Raw genomic sequence first — 26,414 nt, 5'->3', positions numbered from 1 at the left:
AAACTTTACCCATTAAAACAATAACTCCTCATTTAAAGAAAAAAAATTACCTACATATATATATATATATATATATATATATATATATATATATAGTCATGGGACATGGAGTATAGTGTGGGAGTGGAGTCAAGGGATTTGTCATAGATAAGTATGATATTGGGGGGAAGTGGGGCGGCGGATTGGAGGAGGGGGTTTGTCACTTCGAGGGGTAAAAAGTATAACTATTGTACTGTGTTGTACAGCTGAAACATTCTAAAAAATGTGTATTTCATAATAAAAAATAATTTTAAAAAAACAAAAAATTTACCACCCTAACCATTTTTAAGCATACAGCTCAATGATATTAAATAATAACATTCATAATGTGTAACTATTACCATCATCCATCTCTAGAACTCTTTCCATCTTGCAAAACGGAAACTTTATAGCCATTAAAGAAAAACTCATTCATCCCCCTCCCTCAGCCCCTGGCAACTACCATTCTACTTTCCTGTCTCTGATTTTGACTCCTCGGTACCTCATATAAGTGGAGTCATATAGTACTTGTCTTTCTGTGACTGACATATTCGACTTAGCATACGTCCTGAAGATTCATCCATGTTTTAAGGCTGAATAATACTCCCTTGTACATATATACCACATTTTGCTTATCCATTCAGCTGTCAATGGACACTTGGGTGCTTTCCACGTTTTAGCTATTGTGAATAATGTTGCTATGATGAACATGGTGTACAAATATCTTTCTGAGATTCCGCTTTCAATTCTTTGGGTATATACCCAAAGTAGAATTGCTGGATCATATAATTCTATTTTTAATTTTTTTGAGCTATCACCATACAGTTTTCCACAGCAGCTATGCCATTTTACATGCCCACCAGCAGTGCACAAAGTTTCCAATTTTTCCACATCCTCACTAACACTTGCTGTTTTCTGGGGTTTTTTATAGTTGCCTTCTAATGGGTGTAGGTAGTCTCGCTTTTTTTTTTTTTTAAGATTTTATTGGGGAATTCGGGGAAGGGACCAGCCAAGTTGTTGTTTTTCAATCTTCGTTGTAGAGAGCGCCAGTAACCATCTGGTTTCCTGTCGGCAGCTCATGGCCTCTAAGCTCAAGGTGCTGTGTTCAATCTTAGTTGCAGGTGGGCATAGCCACCATCCCATGAGGGAGTTGAACCAGCAGCCTTGTTGTTAAGAGCCCAGACTCGATCCACTGAGCCATCCGGGCGGCAGCTCAGCTCAAGGTGCCCAGTTCAGTCTTAGTTGCGGGTGAGCGTAGCCCACCATCAAACAGGCAATCTTGTTACACCAACTGAGCCATCCTGCCACCTGTTGGCAGCTCAGCAACAGCCCAGCTCAGGCACAGCGTCACTGGCCCATGTGAGAATCGAACCAGCAGCCCTGTTGCTCAGAGCTCACGCTATTAAGCCAACTCTTAACCAACTGAGCCACTCAGCCAGCCCAAGGTAGTCTCACTTTTGAAAGATAGTTTGTTGGATATAGGATTCTTGGTTGACATTTTATTTTATTTTTAGCCTCTATATTGAAAGTTTATTACAAAATTACAAAGCAGAGCTTTGTGACAAAAAATACACATTTCAGTTTGTTTTAACACCCAAGTAAGTGAGAGAATCTTAATATATCCACTTGAAATTACAAATTCACATCCAAAAGATTTCAACGAACTTGTACAATATATATATTGAGCACTAATCCTGGACAGCTTATTCTTACTCGTTTGAATCCAAGTATCCCAATGTATTATGAACCAGTTAGCTCTCCAAGTCTTTTAAAATAAGTCTCAACTGAAACTTCTGAACAATCACAGAAAAAAGCCACAGAATAAGTTTAAGAATTAGGTGTTTCCATAATTAAGATGAAGAGTCCATGAGGGGCAGGAAAGAGCATTCAAGGATAAAAAAATAATAAAGTTTTCTACCTAGGCTAGATAATAACTGAAACGGGGTATTGGAATTCCAACTCTTATTTGGTGTAATAACAAAGAAGATACAAAAAAAAAACTAGAGTTGCTTGACACCTTTCTTCTTAAAACCTTCACCAAAAGAGGTTAGAAGACTTAAAGGCAAGTTCTTTCTCCAAAATGAATAAATGGCATCAGTTCTAATTCTAACTGAGGTTACTAACCAACCATTAGGATATTATTTTTAACTCATGTCTAGGAGGGAAATCGGAAAGTAGGGAGAGGTAGGTAAAGCCTCAGCAGAGAAAGCAAGTTTTAAGTTGGGAGAGAGTCAGCTTCTGCCCTGAAATTATTGTTCGAGTTTAACTGAGTTGCAATCGAGGAGTAGCTGAATCCTTTGCTAATCCTGTAGGATTGTAAACTAGTACTTACTGTCCAGCAGAAAGATGTCTTCACAGGGAAATCTCTATTCCCCCAATTCGTATAAATGCTGTGGCCCAGAATCAAATCATCCAGGACTTAGTATAATGTCAAGAAAAATGGCTCAATGTTTAGCTGACAACTACTTAATGAAATTATTTCAAGACATAGACTTGACGGAAGAACAGTCAGTGAGATGCAATGTTGCTGGTTTTAAACATGGAGGAAGGGAACCATGAGACAAGAAATGTGGGTAGCCATTAGAAACTGGAAAAGGCAAGGAAGTGGATTTTCCCCTAGGGTCTTCAGAATGAATTCAGCCTTGCTAACACTTTGGTTGAGCCCAGTGAGACCCATGTTGGACCTCTGACCTCCAGAACTAGGACACTCAACAGCCAGCCCCTGTGGAGAAGCCCATGTGGAGAGGCAGTGCGGCCTCCCACCAGCCATGTGAATGAGGCACCCAAGAAGCAGCCCCACCGGCCCCAGTTAAGCCTCCAGGGCTGGCCAAGTGACGCCTTGTTTAAGAGTTGGCTTGAGGGCCGGCCGAGTGGCTCAGTTGGTTAAGAGCTCGCTCAAGAGTTTGAGCTCTGAGCAACAGCGGTTCGAGTCCAGCCCGAGCTGAGCAGCCGCTGAGCTGCCAACAGGTAGCAGGATGGCTCAGCTAAAAAAAAATAAAATAAAATAAAAATAAAAATAAAAAGAGTTGGCTTGGGACGCCAGCTCTGAGCAGCAGGCCCCTGTTCGGATCCCACATAAAGGCCAGTGATGCTGCACCCTCTACAGCTAAGATGGTGAACAACAGCTCAACCTGAAGCTGGGCTGCCATGAGCTACCGTGAGTGGCTGGCAGCCAGCGTGAGCTGCTGTGAGCCACCGTAAGCGGCCGTCTAATGGCCGGCATGCAACTGCCTTACCCGGGAAGAGCGCAATTATAAGACCAACATGGGCCAGTGAAGCGATATCCCCCACAACCAGACTGAAGAACAAAAGGACAGCAACTTGTCTGTTCCCCTCCCCCAATTTCCCAATAAAATCTAAATTAAAAAAAATTTAGTTTGTTTCCCTGAAGGGGATTAGTAGTTCATGATGGAGGGAAAGCATAAGTATATCTGTACTGATAAATAGTTTTCCTTAGAGGTTTCCCACTGCTTTCCAGAATCATGAGTGGTTCTTCTAGTCTGAGATCTTGGCTGCATGGGGGGAGGAAGGGAAGTCTGCTAAGGCCCTCAAATGTTTAGGGTTATATGGTTCATCCATTGGTGATAGCACACACACAGCTCTTCTGATAGAATGTATGTTTGTGCTTGGCTAAGCTGCTCCAGAACATTTTTCTTTAGCCCTTTGGCTCTTCCAGTGGTGTAAGGACCTGAAGAGGGCTCAAGAACATGACCTGCTCATTGCATGGTCCTTCCTAAAGGGCCTAGAGAATGCTTCTTCCTCACCTGCCCTCAAATCAGTAGACTGAGAAAGGAAAGGGGGTAGGGAGTCCCCACCAACCTTGGGAATTAAGACTTCCAGCAGTCTGCTCAAGGGCTGAAACCAGCCTCATACAGTACTTTGTGATACCTTGTAGGTGCTCTTACACGTTTGGTCTCCATGAACTTCATGAGAAGTCTGGTTAGGGAAGAACAAGTCTCTGCCTAAATCTCTATGCCTTCAGTGAGACTATGTTTAAAATTTCAATGGGAAAGAGAGAGACTTCATTCTCAGGAGAAAGTGGGTTAAAACTCCTGTCTGTTGGAGAAGTCAAAGTTAAGCAGGAAGCCACTGCTTCCACCCAATACTTTCCCTTTCCTCATAAACTAAAATTAAGGATGGCACAAAGTCAGGCCCCAGAGAAGCAGCAGAAATGATTCGAGTGCCATCTCACACAGATGAATTTCCCAGCAGTTGGAAACCAGATGCTTTGTTGGCTCCCAATGTCAGGTCGGATCACTGATAGTTTCCAATCCCAGCATGTAAGGAAGCAACTCTTGTTTTTGTGGGGTTTTTTAATAATTACATTTATGTCTTAATTATTTACAAAGTTGGGATCATGCTACACATACTGTTCTGCAACTTCAGAAAATTTCACAGTACTGTATATTGTGGACATCTTTCCATGGTAGCACATGTTCTTTTAAGTCACTGCAGAGTATTCCATTGTATGGATAAATTATAATTTAATCATTCACATATGACTGAATATTCAAGTGGTTGCAGTTTTTTGCTATTATGAAGCTTGTTGTGAGTGAGCATCCTTGTACACATATACATATGTTATCTTTTTCATTTATTCCCCGATTATTTATTTGGTACCCATTATGTGTGCCAGGCAGAGTTCTAGGTGCTGGGATTCAACAGTGAGGTAGAGATAAGGTCAGTTTCTTGTATGGAGAGACCGACAATAAACAAACAAAAGTAAACTGGATATTTTCAGGTAGTGGTCAATGCTGTAAAGGGAAGGAAGCAACTCTTAATGACTTTGAAGTTTTCCAATAGCAGAATCACTATTGGTCTGGTAAGGCAACATCTTTTTGATCTGAAGAAACAAATGGATTTTAGGCAATGTAGCAAGAAACATTAGCAAAAGTAGGTTAAGGCACAAAAAAACCAGAGAGATCAATCATAAATCTAAATGTGCTGAGGAGAAAGAACCATTTCTACCAAGACTTCTGATTGGTAAAACACAGGGAAACAGCTGAGGGGGATGGGTAGGATACGGGAGGGAGGAAGATGTGGTCCAAGTTCTGTAAAGTCCTCTCAGTTACCATCATCACCCAAGATCATTAAAACAGACTTGCCCATGCAATCTGTACCAGTGCACAGGTGCTCCTCTGTGGCAAGACAAGCATGCCCAGAGATGACAGCATCTTTGCTAGCCCTGGTCTTGGGAATACTGCAAATTTTTTTATTAGCCTGCCCCTCTGCAAGCACGCCAACCCTGAACCCAAACACCTCGAGCTATGTCCCTATAAGTCACTGAAGAAGCTGGTATCAAGCCCTCAGAATCGGAAGACATGCATGGCTCAGATCACGTACTGCCGGGAGATGGGACACTCATGGATTTGCCGCACTTGGTACAGGTTACCATGTGGCCACATTCCAGCAGATCACCATCGATGGGTTAGCCCATGCAGATCCTACACAGATTCTCCTCAAGGCTGGAGGGCACTGCTCCCCCATTTTGGCCTTCAGCACCACATACCAGGTGTTGGAGTCCTTTTTGATCCTTGTACAGCCACATCACCCTTTCCATCAGCCCCCACTTCTCACAGCAGCCCTTGTAGTTGACAAAATTGTGAGCCAGGATCTCTTTCAACTGCCACATAGTCAGACTCTTAATGTCTTCCAGGTCAGTCAAGTCAGACAGAGGCCCTCCGGCCTGGGACAAAGCTATCCTCTGAGTCGATGGACTGGGTCTCATCCTCAACAGGTGCTCTGACTGTGCTCTCCAAGTATTGGGTTGTCGGAAAAATCATGACGTATTTTTTCTATGTTTTTCGTTGTAAAAATGCATCATGACTTTTTCGACAACCCAATAGACCGGTTCTTGGTCCTGAGATACATGGCCATTAGCCAGCTGATTTTCCTGAGCCTGGGCTGGGGGAACAGGTGGCTTGTGAGAAAGAAGAAGGAGTCTGGGTGAGGTAGGAGGTATGTGCTGGCATGAGGCTGGGTCAGGAAGGCCTGCTGCTCAGGGAAGTCTGGGGACAAGGTAGGGGCATGAATCCTGCTCCCCTGGAAGATTACAGGCTGTTGGCCAAGCACCAAGAACCCCAGGTTCTCTTTCTCCAGGAACATTTTGGTAGAGATGTCATGGAGGCTGAGACAGTCCCTCAGGTTCTTTACCTTCATCTTTATGAGCTCCTCCCACTGAAAGGCTGTTGCTTGGAATCTTTGGCAGAGAAGGCAGAGGCGGGGCCCAAACAGGTCATGCAGAAATTTTTCTGACAGTCCAGGCAGGTCTGCTCTCTTGCCATGTCTACAAAGTGGGCCCCACAGGCCTTGCAGCTTGGATCCGAGCCTGTTGAGGAAAGGAAGGAGTTGTACCCACGGTAGGAATAGGCCTGAGTCCTGGATCCCAGGAGTGGTGGGGCCTCCTCAGGCTGTCCATTCAGGTAGAACCAGTTGCAGCAGTTTGCCCATCTGATAAAATCTGATTCAGCCACCCACTCAGCTGCCACCTGGGAAGGGGAGGGACGGGGTGGGGTCCAGGCCACAGATACCTGAGGCAAGAGCCCAGACTCTGCTGCTGCTGCCACTGTGCCTCTGGAGCTAAGGGGCAAGGGGTGCAGTGGGGACAAACTCACGGGCTGCCCCAGGAAGTTGGCTGACAGTTTATTTTCTTTTAGCATTTTGAATATATCAACCCACTGCCTTCTGGCCTACGAAGATTCTGATGAGAAATTTGCTGATAATCTTATTGAAGATCCTTTGCATGTGACAGCTTGCTTCTCTCTTTCTGCTTTTAAAACTCTCTGTTTTTAGCTGTTTCACAGTTTGAGTGTAATGTGTCACTGTGTGGGTCTCTTTGAATTCATCCTTTCTTAGATATTTGTATCCATGCCTTTCATCACATTTGGGAAGTTTTCATCCATTATTTCTTCAAATATCTCAGCACCTTTCCTCATCTCTTCTGAAACTTTCATAATGCATGTGCTAGCTTGCTTAATGCTGTCCTACAAGTCCTTTAGGATCTGTTCACTTTTCTTAAATCTTTTTTACTTTCTGTTCCTCAGACTCAATAATTTCTATTATCCTATCTTCAAGTTCATTGTTTCTTTCTTCTGCCTGCTTAAATTGTCTGAATCCCTCTAGCGAATTTTTTTTTCATTTCAATTTTTGTCCTTTTCAGTTCCAGAATTGTTTTTTGGTTTCTTTTTAGGTTTTCTCTTTATTGATATTTTCATGTTGTTCAACCATAGTTTTCTTGACTTCCTCCACATCTTCCTTTAGTTCTTTGACATCTTTAAAACAGTTATTTGTAAGTATTTTTCTAGTATACCTGCCATCAGATCTTTTTCAGGAATAGTTTCTGTTGATTTTTTTTCCTTTGAATGGGCCAAACTTTCCTGTTTCTTTGTATATCTTGTAATTTTTTTTGTTGGAAACTGGACATTGGAATCTAATAATGTGGTAACTCTGGAAATTAGAGTCTCCCTTTCCCCAGATTTGCTATTGTTGCAGTCCGTCTAGGTGTAAACTTAAGGTTGTCTCCTGTCTTTTCTAGGCCTGTACCTTTTTCTAAACATGTGCAGTCATGTTCTAGTTTTCCCCATATATGCATTTGCTTTAGAATGTCCTTGACTTTATTGTCTGGTTTCCAAAGGGGGGAAGAGACAAATAAAGGGAGGAAAAAAAGGAGCTACCAGTCATTTAAACCTTCTGGAAGTCACTTCAGCCAGAGGGGAAGGGACTTGCAACAATGAGGGGAGGTGCAACAATGATCCATCGTGTCTTTGTCTGCACCTCTGATCATAAACAGCAATCAGAAAACAGAACACAGACCACCAACATTTGGAGAAGAGGGGCCTTTTTGCCCACTCTGGATTCCACAGCTACGTGCAAGCTGCTCCCGGAATATGAACACAGCTGCCTGCCATGGGGCTGGGAGTGGAGGATGGGTAGCTGCTACTGTGTTAAGATCTAAAATTGGCCAAAATTAACTACAGTTTACTCTCCAAGCCTTCCCTTGGAATTTGCAAGCCTTCAATAGACCCCAGAGTTCCAAAATAGTTACATCAGACAGATTGTGCCAGTCCATTTTTCTCAAGGTGGGTAGACATCTCTGGTACTTCCTGCTCCAGCATCTTTTCAGAATTTTTTCTAGCTTCTTAAACACATGGAATAAAGTTATAATAACTTAATATCCTTGTTTACTAATTTTGACATCTCTATACTTTTTGAATTAGTTTCAATTGATTGGATTGTCTTCTCATAATGGATTCTATTTTCCTACTTCTTTGTATGCATGTTAATTTTAGACTGAGTGCCCCGACATGTGAATTTTACTTTGCTGGGTTCTGGATATTTTTGTATTCCCATAAATATTCTTGAGATTTGTTCTGCGGTATAGTTAAATTACTTTGAAATAGTTTGATCCTTTGGGTCTTGCTTTTAAACTTTGTTAGTTGGGGCCAGAGCAGAGTTCAACGAAACTAGGGCTAATTTTTTTCCCACTATTCAAGCAAATTCTTCTAAGTATTCTGCCCAGTGAATTATGAGGGGTTTTTTGTGTGTGTGTTTTTTTTTACTCTGGCTAGTGGGAACAGGCACTATTCCTGGTCTTATGTGAGAGTCAGAGATTGCTCTCAATTATCTCAGATGATTCTTTCCCCAGTAAGTGGTTTCATCACATACATGCACTAAACAATACTCAGTAGAAGACTTAAAGGGGAAACCTCTAAAGATCTCTAGAAGTCTCTGTGTATAGCTCTCTCCTTTCTGGTACTTTGCCCTGTGCTCTTTACCCACCTTGGCCTCCATCTCCTTAAGTCAGGGTGACCGCCATTTTCCTCCTAGGTTCTTCCTTGTGCCGTGACCTAGAAATTCTCTCCAGGCAATAAACTGGGACAAGCATAGGGTTCACTTTATTTGTTTCTCATCTTTAAGGAATCACTATTCTTTGTTACCTGACCTCCAATGTCTTGAAAACTGTTGTTTCATATATTTTGTCCAGTTTTTTTTTGTTTGATTTTCTTTCAGTTAGATTATATCAAATCCTTGTTACTCCATCTTGGGTAGAGCAGTGTCCTCCCTCTATTCGAGTAAGACTGGGAAGAGGCCCTAGCCAAATAGATCATAGTCTTTTTTTTTTTTTTGAAAGATTTTATTGGGGAATTGGGGGAGAGGAACAGAGTTGGGGAATTGGGAAGGGGAACAGACAAGTTTCTGTCCTTTTGTTCTTCAGTCTAGTTGTGGAGGGCATAGCTTCACTGGCCCATGTTGGTATTATCATTGTGCTCTTCCCAGGTGAGGCAGATCGGTCACCGGCCACTGGACGACCGCTTATGGTGGCTCTTGGCAGCTCTCGGAGCTGCCAGCCGCTCACACCGGCTGCCAGCCACACACGGTAGCCCATGGCAGCCCACTGCAGCAGAGGCTGCAGCCTACACCTTTGCCAGCGACTCACAGCAGCCCAGCTTCAGGTTGAGCTGTTGTTCACTATCTTAGCTGTAGAGGGCACAGCGTCACTGGCCCTAATGTGGGATCCAAACCGGGGCCCTGCTGCTCAGAGCTGGCGTCCCAAGCCAACTCCTAACCAATGCGCCACTCGGCCGGCCCAATCATAGTCTTTAATTATTTTATAGACATTTGTCCCTGATACCTTAGGATTAGGGTTCCCACTCACAGAGTTTGGGCATAGTTGAGAAAAAGCTCTTACACTTTGTTTTTAAGTCTAAAAAGAAACCAATTTTGAAGATGACAGTAAAATCAAGTAAAGCAAGCCTCAAATTTGGAGCAGGTAGGGCTAGGCCCAATCAAATATAAGTAGAAGTTAATTCTGAGAATTTTTCTAATTCCAAGCATTGGGAGGGCTAACAGAGTAAATAGGAGCGAGGTCTAAAGCTGTGCACATTAGATCATGCACCAAGTTACTGTATTTCCTTACTTTCTGACTGACAATTATTGTCCATCGACAATTTGCTTAGAGCAAAATTTTAACTTGCTGCAGATCTGTATGTCTTATGCTGCTCTGGATTTTTATTGTTTCATTTTGTATTGTTATTTCACTTTGCATTTCATTTGTTGTATTATTTCATTTTTTGCACTTTATAGAGAGGACAGGTTAAAACCAAGTTAGGAATAATGAAGTTCTGGCAGTAACTTCTAAGAAAGAAAAATACATTTTCTAATAATACTTCCAGGGACACTTAATTTTGCTACAGCTTCTCTTCATGGTTCATTCTCATTCTAGGGATAAGAAGCTGCCACCTTGGTGAATTTCTCAAAATTGTTATATAGAAGAATGGACATATATATTTAGTATTGTTCCATATTAGAACTAGAATGAATTAAAACAGAGCCGCTTACCTTTCTTTTTTTTTTTAAACACTGTTCCCTTATGATAGTAAATTTTCCACTGGGCAATTAGTCACAGAAAGCAATAAACTTGGCCAAGCCTTTTTTTATCCTGGTAATGTTAAAATTGGCCACTTACTGCTAACAGTAATATCTACATAAAGTCTCCTCTGTGAAGGATAACTTCTCTCATTGTAATATTCGAGTGAACAAAAAATTTGTTGAGTTTTGTGAAAGCCAGGATTAAGTTGCAGGAAAGAGATTTAATAGAGGGATTTAGTTGCTTTGCTGGAAGGATTTTACATATATATAACTTTACATACATGCAAAAATATTCTACAAAAGTCTCTTGTTACTGTTTTTCAGTGTACACAGAGATTTCTTGAATAACTGCTTTATAAAAATAAGAGTCTTAAACATTTTTCTGCATGTTTTCTTATTCAACCCTACTTCATAGAAAACTATTCAAAGCAACTGGTATAACTCTTTTTATTAGGTTCATAATGATAGTGGGGACACGACATAATTATTCAACCATTACTATTGATGATATTCACATTGTTTCAAGGTTTTTGCCATCATGAACAATAAACATACTTATTTGGTTTCTGTAATCTTTCTTGTTGGCTTCTAAGTATTTTATACATTTGGCACTACTGGGAATGGAATATATATATTTTTTAGGTTCCTATTGCTACAGTAAAAAAATGGTATTGATTTCTATGTTTTCCTATATAAGAGGTTGTCTTGGGCGGCCAGTTAGCTCAGGTGGTTAGAGCGCAGTCTCATAACACCAAGGTGACGGGTTCGATTCCCACATAGGCCAGGGAGCTGCGGCCTCCACAACTAAACTATTTGAGTTGAACCTGATGGGTCCTGGAAAAACACAGTTCCCCAATAAAATTTCTTAAAAAAAGGTTGTCTCTGAGAAAGGGGAAATAAGAAATAGAGACCTGGGAATGTTTTTCCAAAACATGTATTATAGAATTAAATGACTCTTGGCCAGCCTAGTGGCTCTGAGCCACAAGTTGGTAAGAGCACAAGCTCTGAACAACAGGGCTGCCTGTTCAATTCCCACATGCGCCAGTAAGCTGCGCCCTCTACAGCTAAGATGGTGAACAGCAGCTCCACCTGGAACTGGGCTGCCATGAATGGCTGGCGATGGTGTAGGCTGCAGTGGGCTGCAGTAGACTGCTGTGAGCTACTGTGAGTGGCCAGGAGCTAGTGTGAGCGACCACCAGCCGGCAAGAGCTGCCATGAGCTGCTGTGAGCCACTGTGAGTGGCTGTCCAATGGCCAGCGAACAACTGCCTCAGCCGGGAAGAGCACAATGATCATAATACCAACAAAGGCCAGTGAAGCGGTGTCCTCCACAACTAGACTGAAGAACAAAAGGACAACAACTTGGCTGTTCCTCTTCCCCAATTCCCCAACACTGTTCCCCGCCCCCAATTCCCCAATAAAATCTTAAAAAAAAAGTATTAAATGACTCTTTAAACCATAAGCATGTATAATTTTGATAAAAATAAAAAATTTAATTACAAAATAATAAATGGTAATGAGGCATCCCTATTAGTTTCTGATTTTAACTGAAACGTTATAATGTTTTACCATTTAGGATCATATTTGCTATATGTTCAGATATATAGCCTTTATTATATTTAACTTTGAATTCTTATTTACTTAGACCTACTTTATTATTATTATTTATGTTGTTATTCATAAATGCTGACTTTTATCAAAAAATTTTCCGCATTTATTAATATCATAATCTTAATATGATCATAATTATAATTTTCTTAATATTAAACCACCCCTGCATTCCAAAAATAATCTTTAGTTAGTTGTAGAGTATTATTCTTTTGTACATTGATATATTATCTTTGCTGATATTTTGTTTAGAATAATGCCCCACAAAGTAGAAAATTCCCTACTTTTTTTTTTTAGTGGTTAAATAATTAATAATTATCAACAGTGTGTCGCTGATTACAAATAACGAAAGAGGTGCTAGAAGTTGTGAATTTTGCAAAGGGGGAACCAGTATCCGCAGCTGCTGAGCCCAGGGGTCCAGCCACCAGGGTGAGGCAGCTTCTTAATAAATAATTGGGGGCAAGGGAGCAGGGCTGCTCCTGCTCCTTCTTGACAGAAACCTGCTTCTTCCTTGCCATCAGCATCCCACAGAAGGGGCCCATGCTCACAGCTACCTGGATGAACTTGATCTACTTGTCTTTCTCCTCCTGTGTGGGGGCAGAGATCCAGTACACCACGTGGTTCCCCTCAACCACCCAGCCATCTACCTGAGTTTTGCAGGCTTTGATGAGCTGCCCCTTGTCGTTGGGTATGTAAAGCTCAAAGCAGTTTGGTTTCCAGGATTTGTCCACTTCTTGGGTGCTCAGATTCTTCTGAGGAGATGATGATTCCTCCCGGCTCCTTGTGTGTTGTGAACTAATAACAGAGGCAGTTATCTGTGAGGAGCCAGCGCTACCGGTCAGGGTTGAAGAAGGTGTGGGTCAGGTCATTCCCATCATCCTCAGGAATCCGGAAGGGCTCATGTGCCTGAGCAGATCCTCAGCAGGTTCTGCCCTTCTTGATGTATGGGTTCAAGGCCACAAAGTGCTCCAGCCTTGTCCCGAACGTTGGGATTGTAAAGGCTAGTGTTCAGCGTGACAGACGACTTGACAGCAAGTAGCATGTGTCTGTGGAGTGGAAAACTGCAGGATTGCACAAGCAGTAGTATCACTGGAAGAAGGCTTCCATTATCTGGTCAATCTTCTGAGCCCTTGCGGGGAGGCGGGAAGCTCCACAGAAATTGCCTAAGGGCCTGCACCAGATTGAGGTCGGTGAACTCTTGCAGATCCACTGCTGGGCTCAGTCTTCCCTCTTCCCCAGCTAGTCCCCATGGCTGTTCGTTCAGCCTTTGCCCTTGTACAGGAAACGGGCTATCTCCTCGGGTGTATTCTGGAGAAGTTCGTTCTCCACCAAGAACTAGACCCCTTCTTGGGGTCCATGTTTGAAGTTCTTCCTAACCATTGCCATTTCCGGTTCCTTGCACGGTCTCACTGCCCTCATTGATCTCTAAACCCTCCACCTTGCTCATGGCTTCGCTGAGCTCCTCCCGCAGGCGCTGGGTCTCCAATAGCAGCTCCTGCTTGCGGGGGCAGGACATTCTCCAGCTCATCTGTTCTTCCAGAGTCAGATCTGGGGGCTCGTAGACACCGTCCTTGGTGGCGGCTAGCAAGACCCGGGGGAATCCCGGGCCGTCCTGAGGAGGCGGCCTAAATTGTGTTGGCCTGCAAGTTCCAGCGAGCCCGCCGCCTCTGATGCGCCAGTACTCAGCGCTGAAAAGACTCCCCCTCCACCTCCGAAGTGCCTTGCCAGTAAGGTGTTTTGCATCTATATAAGTGAGATGCATCTATATAAGTGAGATTTGTAGATAGGTTTTTTTTTATACAAGGAAAAAGAAAACTATAGCAAGCTTTTATTAAAGAAGCTGGAATAGCTAGTGATGTAATAAAAAGAGCATAAGTTTATAAGTCAGAAGGTGACATTTAGGGGAAGAAGTTGGGAGGAGCTGGGTGAAAAAGTTGAGGGGATTAAGAAATACAAATTGGTAGTTACAAAATAGTCACTGGGGATGTAAAGTACAACATAGAGAATATAGCCAATACTATTGCAACACCTATGTATAGACTAATGGGGGTGGGGAATCACTGCATAAATTATATAAATATCTAACCATTATGCTGTACAGTATATCTGAAACTAATATAAAATAATATCGAAGGGCCGGTTGAGTGGCTCAATTGATTAAGAGCTCACTCAAGAGTGCCAGCTCTGAGCAACAGGGTCACCAGTTCAATTCCTGGCCCAAGCTGAGCTGCCGCTGAGCTGTCAACAAGCGACAGCTCAACTAAAAATAAATAAATAAAATAAAAAATAAAATAATATCGAATGTCAAGTGTAATGGAAAAAAATTCTTTTAAGATGACATTTAGTGCTAAATAAATATTCACAAGCAAGCCAAATAAAACAATTTTAAAACTCCAAGCACTATGTTCTATGATCCCACCACATTTGGTATGAAGCGTCAATCAAGAAAGATGCAATAATACTACAAAATCAGGATTTTATTATCCTTAGAGTTGGCATCAGGCAATCACAAAGCCTCCCCTGCAATGGCAAGACATTAAACATTAAACCTCTTAGATACTGAGTGTCAGATTCCATCCCTAAGGATTAGCCAATCCACAATACCACTATTTTCAATGAAAGCCCATTTCTAACAACCATTAACAATTAACAATCCATTAATATCTCCATTATAAATTAATTTTTAACATTAATTAGTTTAATAAGCAAAATATCTAATGTTGATCAGAGTTAAAACAACTGAAATGCTTCTGGTAATCCCTTTGGAGTGTGAATTCCCGATTAGAAGGCTAGCTGCACCTAGTGTATAATTTTAACATATCCATAATATTTCACTCTCTGTACTAAAATACTTTAAACTAAATTATAGATATTGTAACACCAGATTCAAATACCAATTCTGCCACTTAATAGCTATGTAATATTGGATGTGAATATAATTTGATGCCCTTGAGTCTCAGTTTCCTTAAGTGCAAAATGAGGATAATACCTCACAGAATGGTGAGAATTAAATAATGGATATGAAAAGCCATTATAAACTCCAAAATAGTCCACAAATGTTAGGCATTATTATTGGATAATAATACCTCAAATAGAGGTTAGGTTCTGTTGAGATCCTTTGAGAATTTGTCCATTACATGGAAGGTTAGATGATCGCTAATGTTCACCTATTGTAAATATTACAGTTTTGATACTCTGTCTGTCTACAAACATAGGGGGAAAAAACAAAGTAAGTTATTGCGTTCTTAACCCAGAAGGCCAAAATAATTGCCTTAGACTGACACTGGGGCTATAACCCTCACCTATTCCAGCAGAATGGTCTCTATCAAATGAGGACAGACTTAATAGACTTAATAATAATAACGAACATTTATCCCGTGTTTATTATCTTCCAGGCAGTGTGCCATTATCTTATTTTATCCCCACAATAACCCAATAAAGTATTGCTTTTAAGCCCATTTTAAAATGAGGAAATTAAGGCTTAGGAAAATTAGGTAACTGCCCAAATTGTGGTAAAGGATTTGAATTCAAGCAGTTGTTCTTGAGGATCTATATTCTAAACACAACAATTAATCTATAAATACATAATAAATATTAACTATGCTATGTAAAATAAATAATATATATAATGTATATAATATATAAAACAAAATATAAATATATAAAATATAAATATGAATTATGTATTATATGACTATATAAATTCTGTACTTAAGAATAAGGTGGACAGACAAAATGCATGAAGTCACTTTCCTTTATTAAAACAAACATACATAAGCTTTCAGCTAGTTGTCCTGAATTTCAAGAATTAACTCACAAAAGCATTGTATAAGCTTACCTATATGTTTTTTCTCTGTTTCATTTCATGTTTCTCCTCTTTTTCCTCTTTTTAGTCTTCTCTTTCCCCATGTGTGGTAGATTGTCTGCAAAGATAGCTACCAATACTTCTTGCCATTCCTGTATTATGCATGCTGCTCTTCTCATCAAGAGACGGCATCTATTTCCCCACCTCTTGAATCTGGACTGGACTTGCTATTTGCTTTAACCATAAGAATGTGGTGGAAATAAAGCTGTGAGACTCAAAAGACTTGGCAGCTTTCACTTGTCGTTCTCTTGGAGCCTTGTAGAAAAGTCCAGCTATCCTGCTAGAGAGATTATGTGGAGAGAAAAGCTCCAGCCAACAGTAGACACCAACATCAACGTGTGAAGCCATCTTGGATCACTTATACTCATTGGAGCCTCCACTGAGCGACCCCAGCTGATAGTACAGGGAGCAGAAAAACCACACAGCTATGGCCAGCCAACACACAGAATAGTAAGAAATAAAAATTGTTGTTTTAAGCCACTAGGTTTTGTGGTGGTTTGTTATGCAGCAAAGGGTAATTGAAATATGATGGGCCAGAAACTTTTAGATAGAATGGCCACAGCCTTGCGAGATGTCTTTAGGTAAAGAGAGGACAGTTCTTGAGACGGCTACAAAAGAGCTTGAAGCAGTAAAGTAAAATATGTGGCTGATTGGGTCTGTCTTATCCAAGCACAGATTTTTCACTAAGATTAGCATAAAGAGAAAAAAAAACCAGGTACAAAGATGTTTAATTTTTTTCTAACCACATATACAGAGGATGCCAAAAAAATGTATACACATTTTAAGAAAGGAAAAAACTGTATTAAAATTGTAATAGTATAGACCGATAACAAAAGATGAATACAAGTCATGTGTTTACATTTTTTTGGCACCCCCAGTATAAGAAAACATGAATGTGTCTCACTTTGTCCAATATTCCATGAAGTTGGCTTTAAGGTGCAAAGAGGTTGCTTCCCTCTGCTGAGAGTTAGAAACCTATACTTATTAGATGGGGAATATACCAAATTATCAAGCTTCTTAAGAGCTGCATTTAGAACTGCAGCCAATTCTCTGTTGTCCATGAAATGGAAGTTAAAGCCAGTAAACTATAGTTTAAAACTTATCTGAGGAAAAACACTTTTATTTTTCTGTATTTTTGGAATATATTGTTTCACTTTTCTCATTATATTTTACCCATAACATATTTCCAAAATGACATCTCATTTTCCCCAAGCCAACAGGGAAAAGAAGCCCTAAAATATTAGAAGAAACCATTTTAAAAGCAAAGTGTTTCAACAACAAATTGTAAGCATTGACTACATTGCCAACTTTATCAGTTATCTCAAAATTTAGAATATGACAAAATACCTTTCTTCTCTCCCTCACCCCAACTACTGCAGAGAGGACTATAAGGAATTATGAGTTGCTTCTCATGGAGCAGAGGAAAGGAAGCCGATCTTCAAATACAAAGGAGAGGCATCAACTTTGTTTCAAAAGACTGAATGTGCAGGGGAGAAACGGCATTGAAGTAGATACATTCAAAGGGTTCTTTTTGAAGAATGAGTTTTCACTTCTCTGAGGGAGATAAAGTAAGCATAGGAAAATGGGTGAGAGTACTCTTGATTTCTTCGTATGTAAGAATTTTTCTCTATATATATATTTTGGGGTTCTTAATATGAAAATTTTCACACAGATTGAAAAGTAAAAAGATTAGTACAGTGAGTGGCTATATTTCCTTCCAGAATCAATAATTAATATTTTGCCATATTTATTTACTGAACAATTTCAAAGAAAATTACAGATATCAAGATGTCATGGCACTTCACACCTTCATCAGCATGCATCAAAAAAAAAAAGTCAACATGAATGGATCTAGAGGGTATTGTACTAAGTGAAATAACTCAGAGAAAGACAAATACCATATGATTTCACTTATATGTAGAATCTAGAAAACAAAATAAACAGACAAATAAAACAGAAACAAACTCATAAATACAGAGAACAAATTGATGGTCACCATCAATTGGGGACAGGTAAAAGGGATTAAGAAGTATAAACTGCCAATTACAAAAACAGTCACAGGGATGTAAAGTACAGCATAGGGAACATAGTCAGTAATATTTTAAGAACTATGTATGGTGTCATATGGATACAAGACTTACCAGTGATCACTTCATAAGGTCTAATCAATGTGTTGTACACCTGAAGCTAATATAATATTGTATGTCAACTGTAATTGAAAACTAAATTGAAGAAAAAAAGAAATTTAGGGTAAGTCTCATTTACCTTAAAGAAGATCACAGGCTTCTCTAATCACATTCAGGTAATAAAAACAATCTCAATTCAGTAATAGAAATATGCAATGCTTGAATTAAAAAAAAAAGTATTGTTTACAAAAACCATACCATAATTAAACCTAACGAAATTAACAATAATTCACTAATCATTGAATACTGAATCTATATTCAGAATTCTCCAATGTCATTTATAGCTGATTTTTTTCAAACCAGTATCCAATCAAGCATGAGGATTATGATCAACAGGTTTTTGATTTCTGAGTTAAGCACAAAGATTCCTGACCTCTATCCGAAAAGCTGATTCTGCAGTCCCGTCAATTTATTGATCCAGTTCTTAGAAATCATCATGTCAGATGTTTCTCTGCCTTTCCATTTTGGTGTAACTCTGGGTTAAAGAGGCAGTCATTGCCTAGACCAAGTTAGTGACCTTGACAGGGAAAGCATCAGCTCCCAGAGGACACAAATTAAGGATGAAAGTTGCTAACTGTTCTTGGCCAACTGTATGATGAAGAGTTGTGTTAGGGAGAAAAAAAATTTTTGTTATTTAAAATAAAAACTAATGGGCTGTGGTTAGCGCTTTATAATTGCTTGTCTCCAACAATGAAACAAGCCCTAAGAGTCACTTGGGACCTAATTATAAGGACTCTTGACTTCCCCACCGAACATTTCTGGTAATGTCTATTATTGCTGAAATAGCTCAGGAAAGCCTTCACCAAAATCACAGGGAGAAACCACAATGCTGGGAAATGAACAGATCCATTATAATGGGCATTACTTTAATTGGGCACAACTCCTGTTTCTCTACCCAGGAGATACCCTAGGCAGATGCTAAGACTGAGCAATAATTTTTACACTTCCTATCTTAAAAAAAAAAATCTTCCTTCACTTCTTCTCATCCCAGGAACTGTGAAAAACACTAAATACTAAAAACACATGGTAACCTGTTGCTGTCACCAGTATTTGCAGGAGAATAGGGGAACTTCAGAAAACCCTAAAGTGAGAAACTAGAGATGAAGTAGCTGGAATTTAATTTACACAAGCTTCTGCCCCCAGCCACCCCAAAGCTAACTTCCGCTACGACTTCCCTTCCTCCTTGAAAGCAAAAAATATAATAAAAAATAGTTCTCTCTCAACCTCCACCTTAGGGAGGGCCCATGGTAACCACCCAGGAATTACAATATGGTCTGTATTAAAGTTACCATAAAAATGCAGAAAACTATTGATAGTATGTAATTTACAATGGGAAGAAAAACAATACTGTCTATCCTTCTCCCCCCTCCACCCATATTCTCTTGCCTAGCTAGGCAAGCAGAGGCGAATAATTTCACCTTTAAGAAAATCTAAGGATAGATAAGGCCACAAGAGTAGAGAGAACACTGGAGCTTTGAATCTCCAATTTTCTTGAAGGCTTCTGGGCTCCTATGGAGAACTCTGGGTGGGGTCCAGACAATAGGGAATAGGGACCTGACTACTTAGGAATTTCTCTAGGATTTAAGAAACTGAGGGAAGGGTAGTTGAAGTTTTCTATATAGTGAACCCAGTTCACTAAGGTAGAAAATGAAATCAAGAGTCATTCTTTCGGAATGGCCGGCCGAGTGACTCAGGTGGTTAAGAGCTCGCTCAAGAGTGCGAGCTCTGAGCAACAGTGTTGCCGGTTTGATTAATGGCCCAAACTGAGCAGCCAACAGGTGGCAGGAGGGCTCAGCTAAAAAAATAAAATAAAATAAAATAAATAATAATAAAGAGTCATTCTTTCGGGCGGCTAGTTAGCTCAGTTGGTTAGAGTGCGGTGCTGGTAACACCAAGGTTTGCTGGTTTGATTCCCATATGCGCCCTCCACAACTAAATTGAAGACAATGATTTGACTTGGAGCTGATGGGTCCTAGAAAAAACACACTGCTCCCCAGTAAAGTTAAAAAAAAAAAGTCATTTTTTCAAGGATTTTATGCATTTAACTAGTAGGGCCCTGCTGTTGCATCTTTTCAGGAACCTTTGGATTACATACAACAGGCATAGATGAGAACCCCCAAAACCTCAATAGTGTGCTGCTAGGATGCAGATATAAAGATCAGTTTGTATCAAGCAATTCAAGGTGTTTTGTGGGTTTTTTGTTTTTTGGTTTTTTTGAGGGAGGCAGATACATAACACAAGTACATTAACAACTGGTAGCACAAGTTTTTTGTTTGTTTGTTTGTTTTTTAAGCTGAACCATCCTGGTACCTGTTGGCAGCTCAGCGGCTGCTCAGCTCAGGCCGGGACTCGAACCGCTGTTGCTCAGAGCTCAAACCCTTGAGCAAGCTCTTAACCAACTGAGCCACTCGGCCAGCCCCACAAGTTTTTGACTCATAAATATATAAGTATATAGTCAATCCTCATCATTCATGGATTCCATATTTGTGAATTCATGGTCATCCACAGACATGGTCAGAACAGTGAAAACCCTGAGTTGCCTGATGTGCCTGTTCCCAGCTGAGGTCGAATAAGGCTCTTGTCTTTTTGTTTCTGTTCTCATACTGTAAATAACGGGGTTTTGTGGTATATTTAGTGACATGTTTTTGCATTTTGTAGGTTTTGCCACTGATTTCACTGTTTAAAATGGCCTCCAGTGCGGCCGGGGGGCTCAGTTGGTTAGAGGGTCTGCTCTGAACAACAGGGTTGCCAGTTTGATTCCTACGTGGGCCAGTGAGCTGCACCCTCCACAGCTAGATTGAAGACAATGACTTGAGCTGAGCTGCCGATGGGCAGCCAGATGGCTCAGTGGTTAGAGCATGTGCTCTTAGCAACAAGGTTGCTGGATCAATTCCCGCATGGGATGGTGGGCTGCGCCCCCTCGTAACTAGATTGAAAACGGTGACTGGACTTGAAGCTGAGCTGTGCCCTCCTCAATTAAACTGAAGGACAACGACTTGACTTGGAGCTGATAGGTCCTAGAAAAAACACACTGCTACCCAATAAAACAATTTTTAAAAGGGCCAGCCAAGTGGCGCAGTTCGTTGAGAGCACGAGCTCTGAGCAACAGGGTCGCCAGTTTGATTTCCACATGGGCCAGTGAGCTGAGCCCGAGCTGAGCTGCTGCTGAGCTGCCAACAGGTGGCAGGATGGCTCAGCTGGTGAAAGCACGTGCTCCTAACAACAAGGTTGCCAATTCAACTCCCGCATGGGATGGTGGACTCTGCCCACCTGCAACTAAGATTGAACATGGCACCTTGAGCTGAGCTTCCCTGAGCTGCCAAAGGACAGCCGGATGGCTCAGTGGTTGGAGCATGTGCGCTTAGCAACTAGGTTTCCAGTTCAACTCCCACATGGGATGGTGGGCTATGCCCACCCGCAACTAAGATTGAACACGGCACCTTGAGCTGAGCTGCCGCAAGCGCCTATGGGTGGCCTGGTGGTAACTGGACTTGGAGCTTAGCTAGCTGCGCCCTTCACAACTAAGCTTGAAGGACAACAACTTGGCTGTTTCCCTTCCCCAATTCCCCAACACTGTTCCCCTCCCCCAATTCCCTAACAAAATCTTTAAAAAAAATTATTTTTAAAGTTAAAAATATATAAAATAAAATGGCCTCCATGCATAATGCTGAAGTGCTGTCTAGTTTTCCTAAGTGCAAGAATGCTGTGGGCCGGTGAGTGGCGCATTGGTTAAGAGTTGGCTTGGGACGCCAACTCTGAGCAGCAGGGCCCCGGTTCGGATCCCACACGAGAGCCAGTGACACCTGCTCCCTCTACAGCTCGACCTGGAGCTGGGTTGCCAAAGTCAACGGCGACGGCGTAGGCTGCAGTGGGGCTGGCTGGCAGCTGGCGTGACCTGCCGTGAGCGGCCATGCAATGGCTGGTGACCGACTGATCTGCCTCACCCAGGAAGAGCGCAATGATAATACCAACATGGGCCAGTGAAGCGACGTTCTCCACAACTAGACTGAAGAACAAAAGGACAGCAACTTGTCTGTTCCCCTTTCTCGATTCTCCAATAAAATCTTTTTTAAAATGCTGTGATGTGCCTTATAGAGAAAATACGTGTGTTAGATAAGCTTTGCTCAGGCATGTTACAGTGCTGCTGGTGGTGAGTTCAATGTTAATGAACCAATAATACATATTAAATAAGGTATCTTTAAACAGAAACACATATAAAACAAGGTTATGTACCAATCAGTAACAAAAATGTGACCAGAGGCTTTTAGGAATCTAACTCTGTATATCTCCTAGGAGCAATGGTTCAGTATTTGCTAATTCAGTGCTCACGGTGACATTATAGACCATAACTATTGTAAATAATGAGAATTGACTACACACACACACATCAATAAGGTACTGTGATCAAGAAAGTATAGCAGCCACTGGTGATAGAGAAGGGAGCTCCAAGAATAGAACCTGGGAAATCACCTATATTTAGAGAATAGCAGAGAGTCAGTGAAGGATAGAGAAAGGCCAGTCAGTCATAGAGATTGATAAGAACTAGAAGAGAGCCATTTCAAGAAAAAGGAATGATTGGTCAACTGTGTCAAATGCTTCAAAGAGGTCAAGAATGGGGACTTAAAATTTTAAACCTTTGAATGTGGCAACTGAGCAACCTTCAATGTATTTTTGTAGCTTGGGGAGGGTGGGAACCAGTGAATGGATAGTGAAAGAGTGCCTTTAGTGAGAATAATAAGTGTGGACTATTCTTAGAAATCTGGAAAAAGTTTAGCAGACCACAGCATGAAAGGTAGACCTGAGGGAAGTTTTGTTGTGGTTTTGTCTTGCTTTTTAAAGTAAAGGATAAGCATACGTATTGTATTTGTAGGCAGAATGAAAAGATTAAAAGCACAAGCTCAAAATGCATAGTCCTCTAAAAGGCAGAAGACAATGAGATTAAGAATACAGGCAGAAGGGTCATCTTGGGCTTGAAGGAGCACACTTCCTTAGAATTGAAAGCCAAAGTAGACTTCACAAGTTTCATTTTAAACAATATTTTTACTTATTCATTTCTAGTATATATAATGTTTTTCCGATATTAAGACTGGGTCTTATATTAATTTTTGCTCCAACAGTCTACATTTATTCATTTATTTGTGTACAAAAATCTACATTTATTCAAACAGTCATGGCTGGCTGTTTGTTTGGGGTAGGGCTTATATTACGAGCATCCTGAAAAATCATGCTAGGGCTTATTTTCTGGTTAGGTCTAATTTTTGGGAAAACACAGTGTTTCCTCGTGTTTCATAGAAAAACACGAGGAAAATATAGAAAAAATACATCATGACTTTTCCGACAACCCTATGTATATAAGATAGGGCAGGGAGAGAGAGAGAGAGAGAGAGAGAGAGAGAGAGAGAGAGAGAGAGAGAGAGAGAGAGAGAGAGAGAGAGAGAACTGCTAACCCACATTCCTATGGAAAACATGTTTACTAACTATATTACAGCATTTATATAGTATTTTTTTCTTTAACCTTGCAGTATCCAGACAAGATACTACTTTCTAAAGTTACTTAGGGTGGTTCTTTTCATTATCTTCGAGTGTGATTGTTTTTCATTTATAGTATAGTTAAGTTCATGTGTTACTGTGTTTTTATTCCACTTTGAGTTCCCTCCCCATTCTCACTGATTTGAATTGTTTATTTTGGGGAGAATGGGAAGGACATGTGAAGCATTACTATAGTTCTAAACTAAAAGGTATTCTCAAAGAAGTGTTAACCCTGTCCTTATCCATACTACCCATTCCCATTCTCCTTCTACCCCTTTTCCAATCACCCGTTGTAACCAATTTCTTAAGTTTCTGAGACCTGCACTTTTTTTCACTTTTTAATAATCAGTATAGTATGTGAACATGTCTGAAGTACAGACTGTTAGCTACCTATTCCAACATCTCCTCAGCTTCCTAAATCACACAATCTTAATTTTAGTTTGGCACATAATCACCTGGATTAAATACTCCTCTTTTCCCAGTCTCTCTTGCAGCTAGATATAGCCATATAAGTTCTTGCCAATGAGATGCAAGTAAAACAGTTGTATAGCAGCTTTTGGCAGACTGATTTAAAAGATTGTTGGCATGCCTTCTTTTTCTCCAATCCTTTAGCCTGCTGCTTAGAACATGAATGTAATGGCCTGCACTCCAACACTATCTTAGACCATAAAAACAGGGTTCTGGGGATGGAGGAGTGGAAAACTTACAAGCCTGGAATCCTAATGATATCTTAGACTCTTCATACCATTTCCAGACTCTGTGTGTGTGTGTGTGTGTGTGTACTTCACAATTTTTTTTCACAGTTTTTAAATGGCACTTAATAATGTCCTCAATTTCAGTGAGGATGAAGGTAGCCCTACACTATTCTTGCATTTAAATATTTTTTTCTGCAGACTCACATTTTGTAAACTTTGGGTTGCCCTAGAAAACTAAAGCTCAATGCAATATTAGCACATTCATTTTAAGATATGGAGTTTAAAAACTGAAATATGTGTAGATTGAGTTAAATATTACTTCAGGATCACTTTTCTAATATGAGGAATTAAACAGATGAAGCTTAAATGGGACTATAGCTGGCATGAAGCTTGATAGAAAATTAATCTAGATATAAAAATAATTTACCAATTATCACATTTATCCCTGCTCTTTCCTCATATTGATGAAAGCTATAAATACCTGTTAGTACTTAATCAATTTTCTATTCATGAGCATCAGGCAATAAGCCATACATGCTGAAGAGAAAATCTAAAACCATAATGGCTTCTTTGGCATTTTCCTGAGTATTTCAATGCCCTTCAAGTTACCTATATAGAAATATATGTTAGGTATTATGAGGGAGTTAGATATTGGTTTTATTTCCATGTTGCAGAGCCTAACAAACCTGAAACACAGAACTCAACTGATCTGAGGTGCTCTGAGGTAAAAAATTATTTTCCTCATTGATCTGGAACCTGATGCATTCATTCATTGATTACTTATTGAGCAAGAATCAAGATAAGGCTACTAGGAATAAAACCACTACTGTGAAGACCTCTGTTGGCATCTGCAGGAGTCAAGGGAGTTTCCCATTGGCTAGGAACTAAGAATGCCCCTTTATAAGCCTGGAGGTTCCTGAGAAGAGAGACTCAAATTAGTACACTTTAATATATATTCTTATAATTTTAAAAAAGAGGGAGTCAGTATCTTTAGGGTAAGAACAACCCCTCTGTATGTCTCCCTACTGTCGTCTATTAGCAGAGGTCAAGTGGGAACCCCAGAACTCTGCATGTTCTGGCAAGATTCCCCACTCTTCTCAACATTCACAGGCTCTTCTACCACCACCCCCTTTGAGATCATCATGCCCTTTATCCATGTTCATGTCAGTTATCACGGGAACCCAAGATTCTTCAGACATGCCTTATATCCTGGACTCTAATATTCCTACAATTTGTACATCAGGGCTTCTAACTCCATTTTACATCCTGTCCCATCTCTTGAAATTCTTTCACAACTAAACCTAAGGTCAAATATCGGCAAAATCCGTTATATTGCGAATCTCTTTGAATATTCCTTCACCTTATTGCTCTAACTGCAACCTGGCTCTCCTCTGATGGCAATGTTTCTCCTGCATCCTTCTTGAATGTAGTTATCACTCCAACACCCTTTGGTACCATTGGACCTAGAAGAAGAGTGTCTTTTTAAATTTCATTTAATTAATTAATTAATTAATTAATTAGAGTTTATTGGAGAATTGGAACAGTGAACAGTGTTGGGGAATTGGGGAAGGGAAGCAGCCAAGTTGTTGTCCTTCAGTCTTAGTTGTGGGGTACGCAGCTAGCTCAGCTCCAAGTCCAGTTGCCATCTGGCCACCCGACGGCGGCTCACGGCTGCTCAGCTCAAGGTGCCGTGTTCAGTCTTAGTTGTGGGTGGGCGTAGCCCACCATCCCATAAGGGAGTTGAACCAGCAGCCTTGTTGTTAGGAGCACGTGCTCTCACCAGCTGAGCCATCCTGCCACCTGTTGTCAGCTTCAGCTGCAGCTCAGCTCGGGCGCAGTGTCACTGGCCTGTGTGGAAATCTAACCGGTGACCCTGTTGCTCAGAGCTCGCGCTCTTAACCAGCTGAGCCACTCAGGCTGCCTGAGTGTCCTTTTTATTTTTATTTTTATTTATTTATATATTTTTTAAGATTTTTATTGGGGAATTGGGGGGATGGGCACAGCGCTGGGGAATTGGGGAAAGGGGAACAGACAAGTTGCTGTCGTTTTTGTTCTTCAGTCTAGTTGGGGAGGACGTTGCTTCCCTGGCCCAAGTTGGCACCATCATTGCACTCTTCCCGGGCGAGGCAGATCAGTCGCCGGCTTC

The 26,414-nt window shown here is 40.8% G+C and overlaps 2 pseudogenes; both read right to left on the bottom strand.

The window, feature by feature from the left end:
- Positions 1–4,928: 4,928 nt before the first annotated feature.
- LOC109396846 (E3 ubiquitin-protein ligase rififylin pseudogene) overlaps positions 4,929–26,414 on the bottom strand; it is a 31,678-nt pseudogene continuing 10,192 nt past the window's right edge.
- On the bottom strand, positions 12,302–13,560 carry LOC109396835 (cytohesin-2-like; annotated as a pseudogene).

Source organism: Hipposideros armiger, unplaced genomic scaffold (assembly GCF_001890085.2).
Source record: "Hipposideros armiger isolate ML-2016 unplaced genomic scaffold, ASM189008v1 scaffold_548, whole genome shotgun sequence".
NCBI classification, from domain to species: domain Eukaryota; kingdom Metazoa; phylum Chordata; class Mammalia; order Chiroptera; family Hipposideridae; genus Hipposideros; species Hipposideros armiger.
The sequence above is the reverse complement of the archived record's forward strand: the minus strand, read 5'-3'. Positions and strand labels throughout refer to the sequence as shown.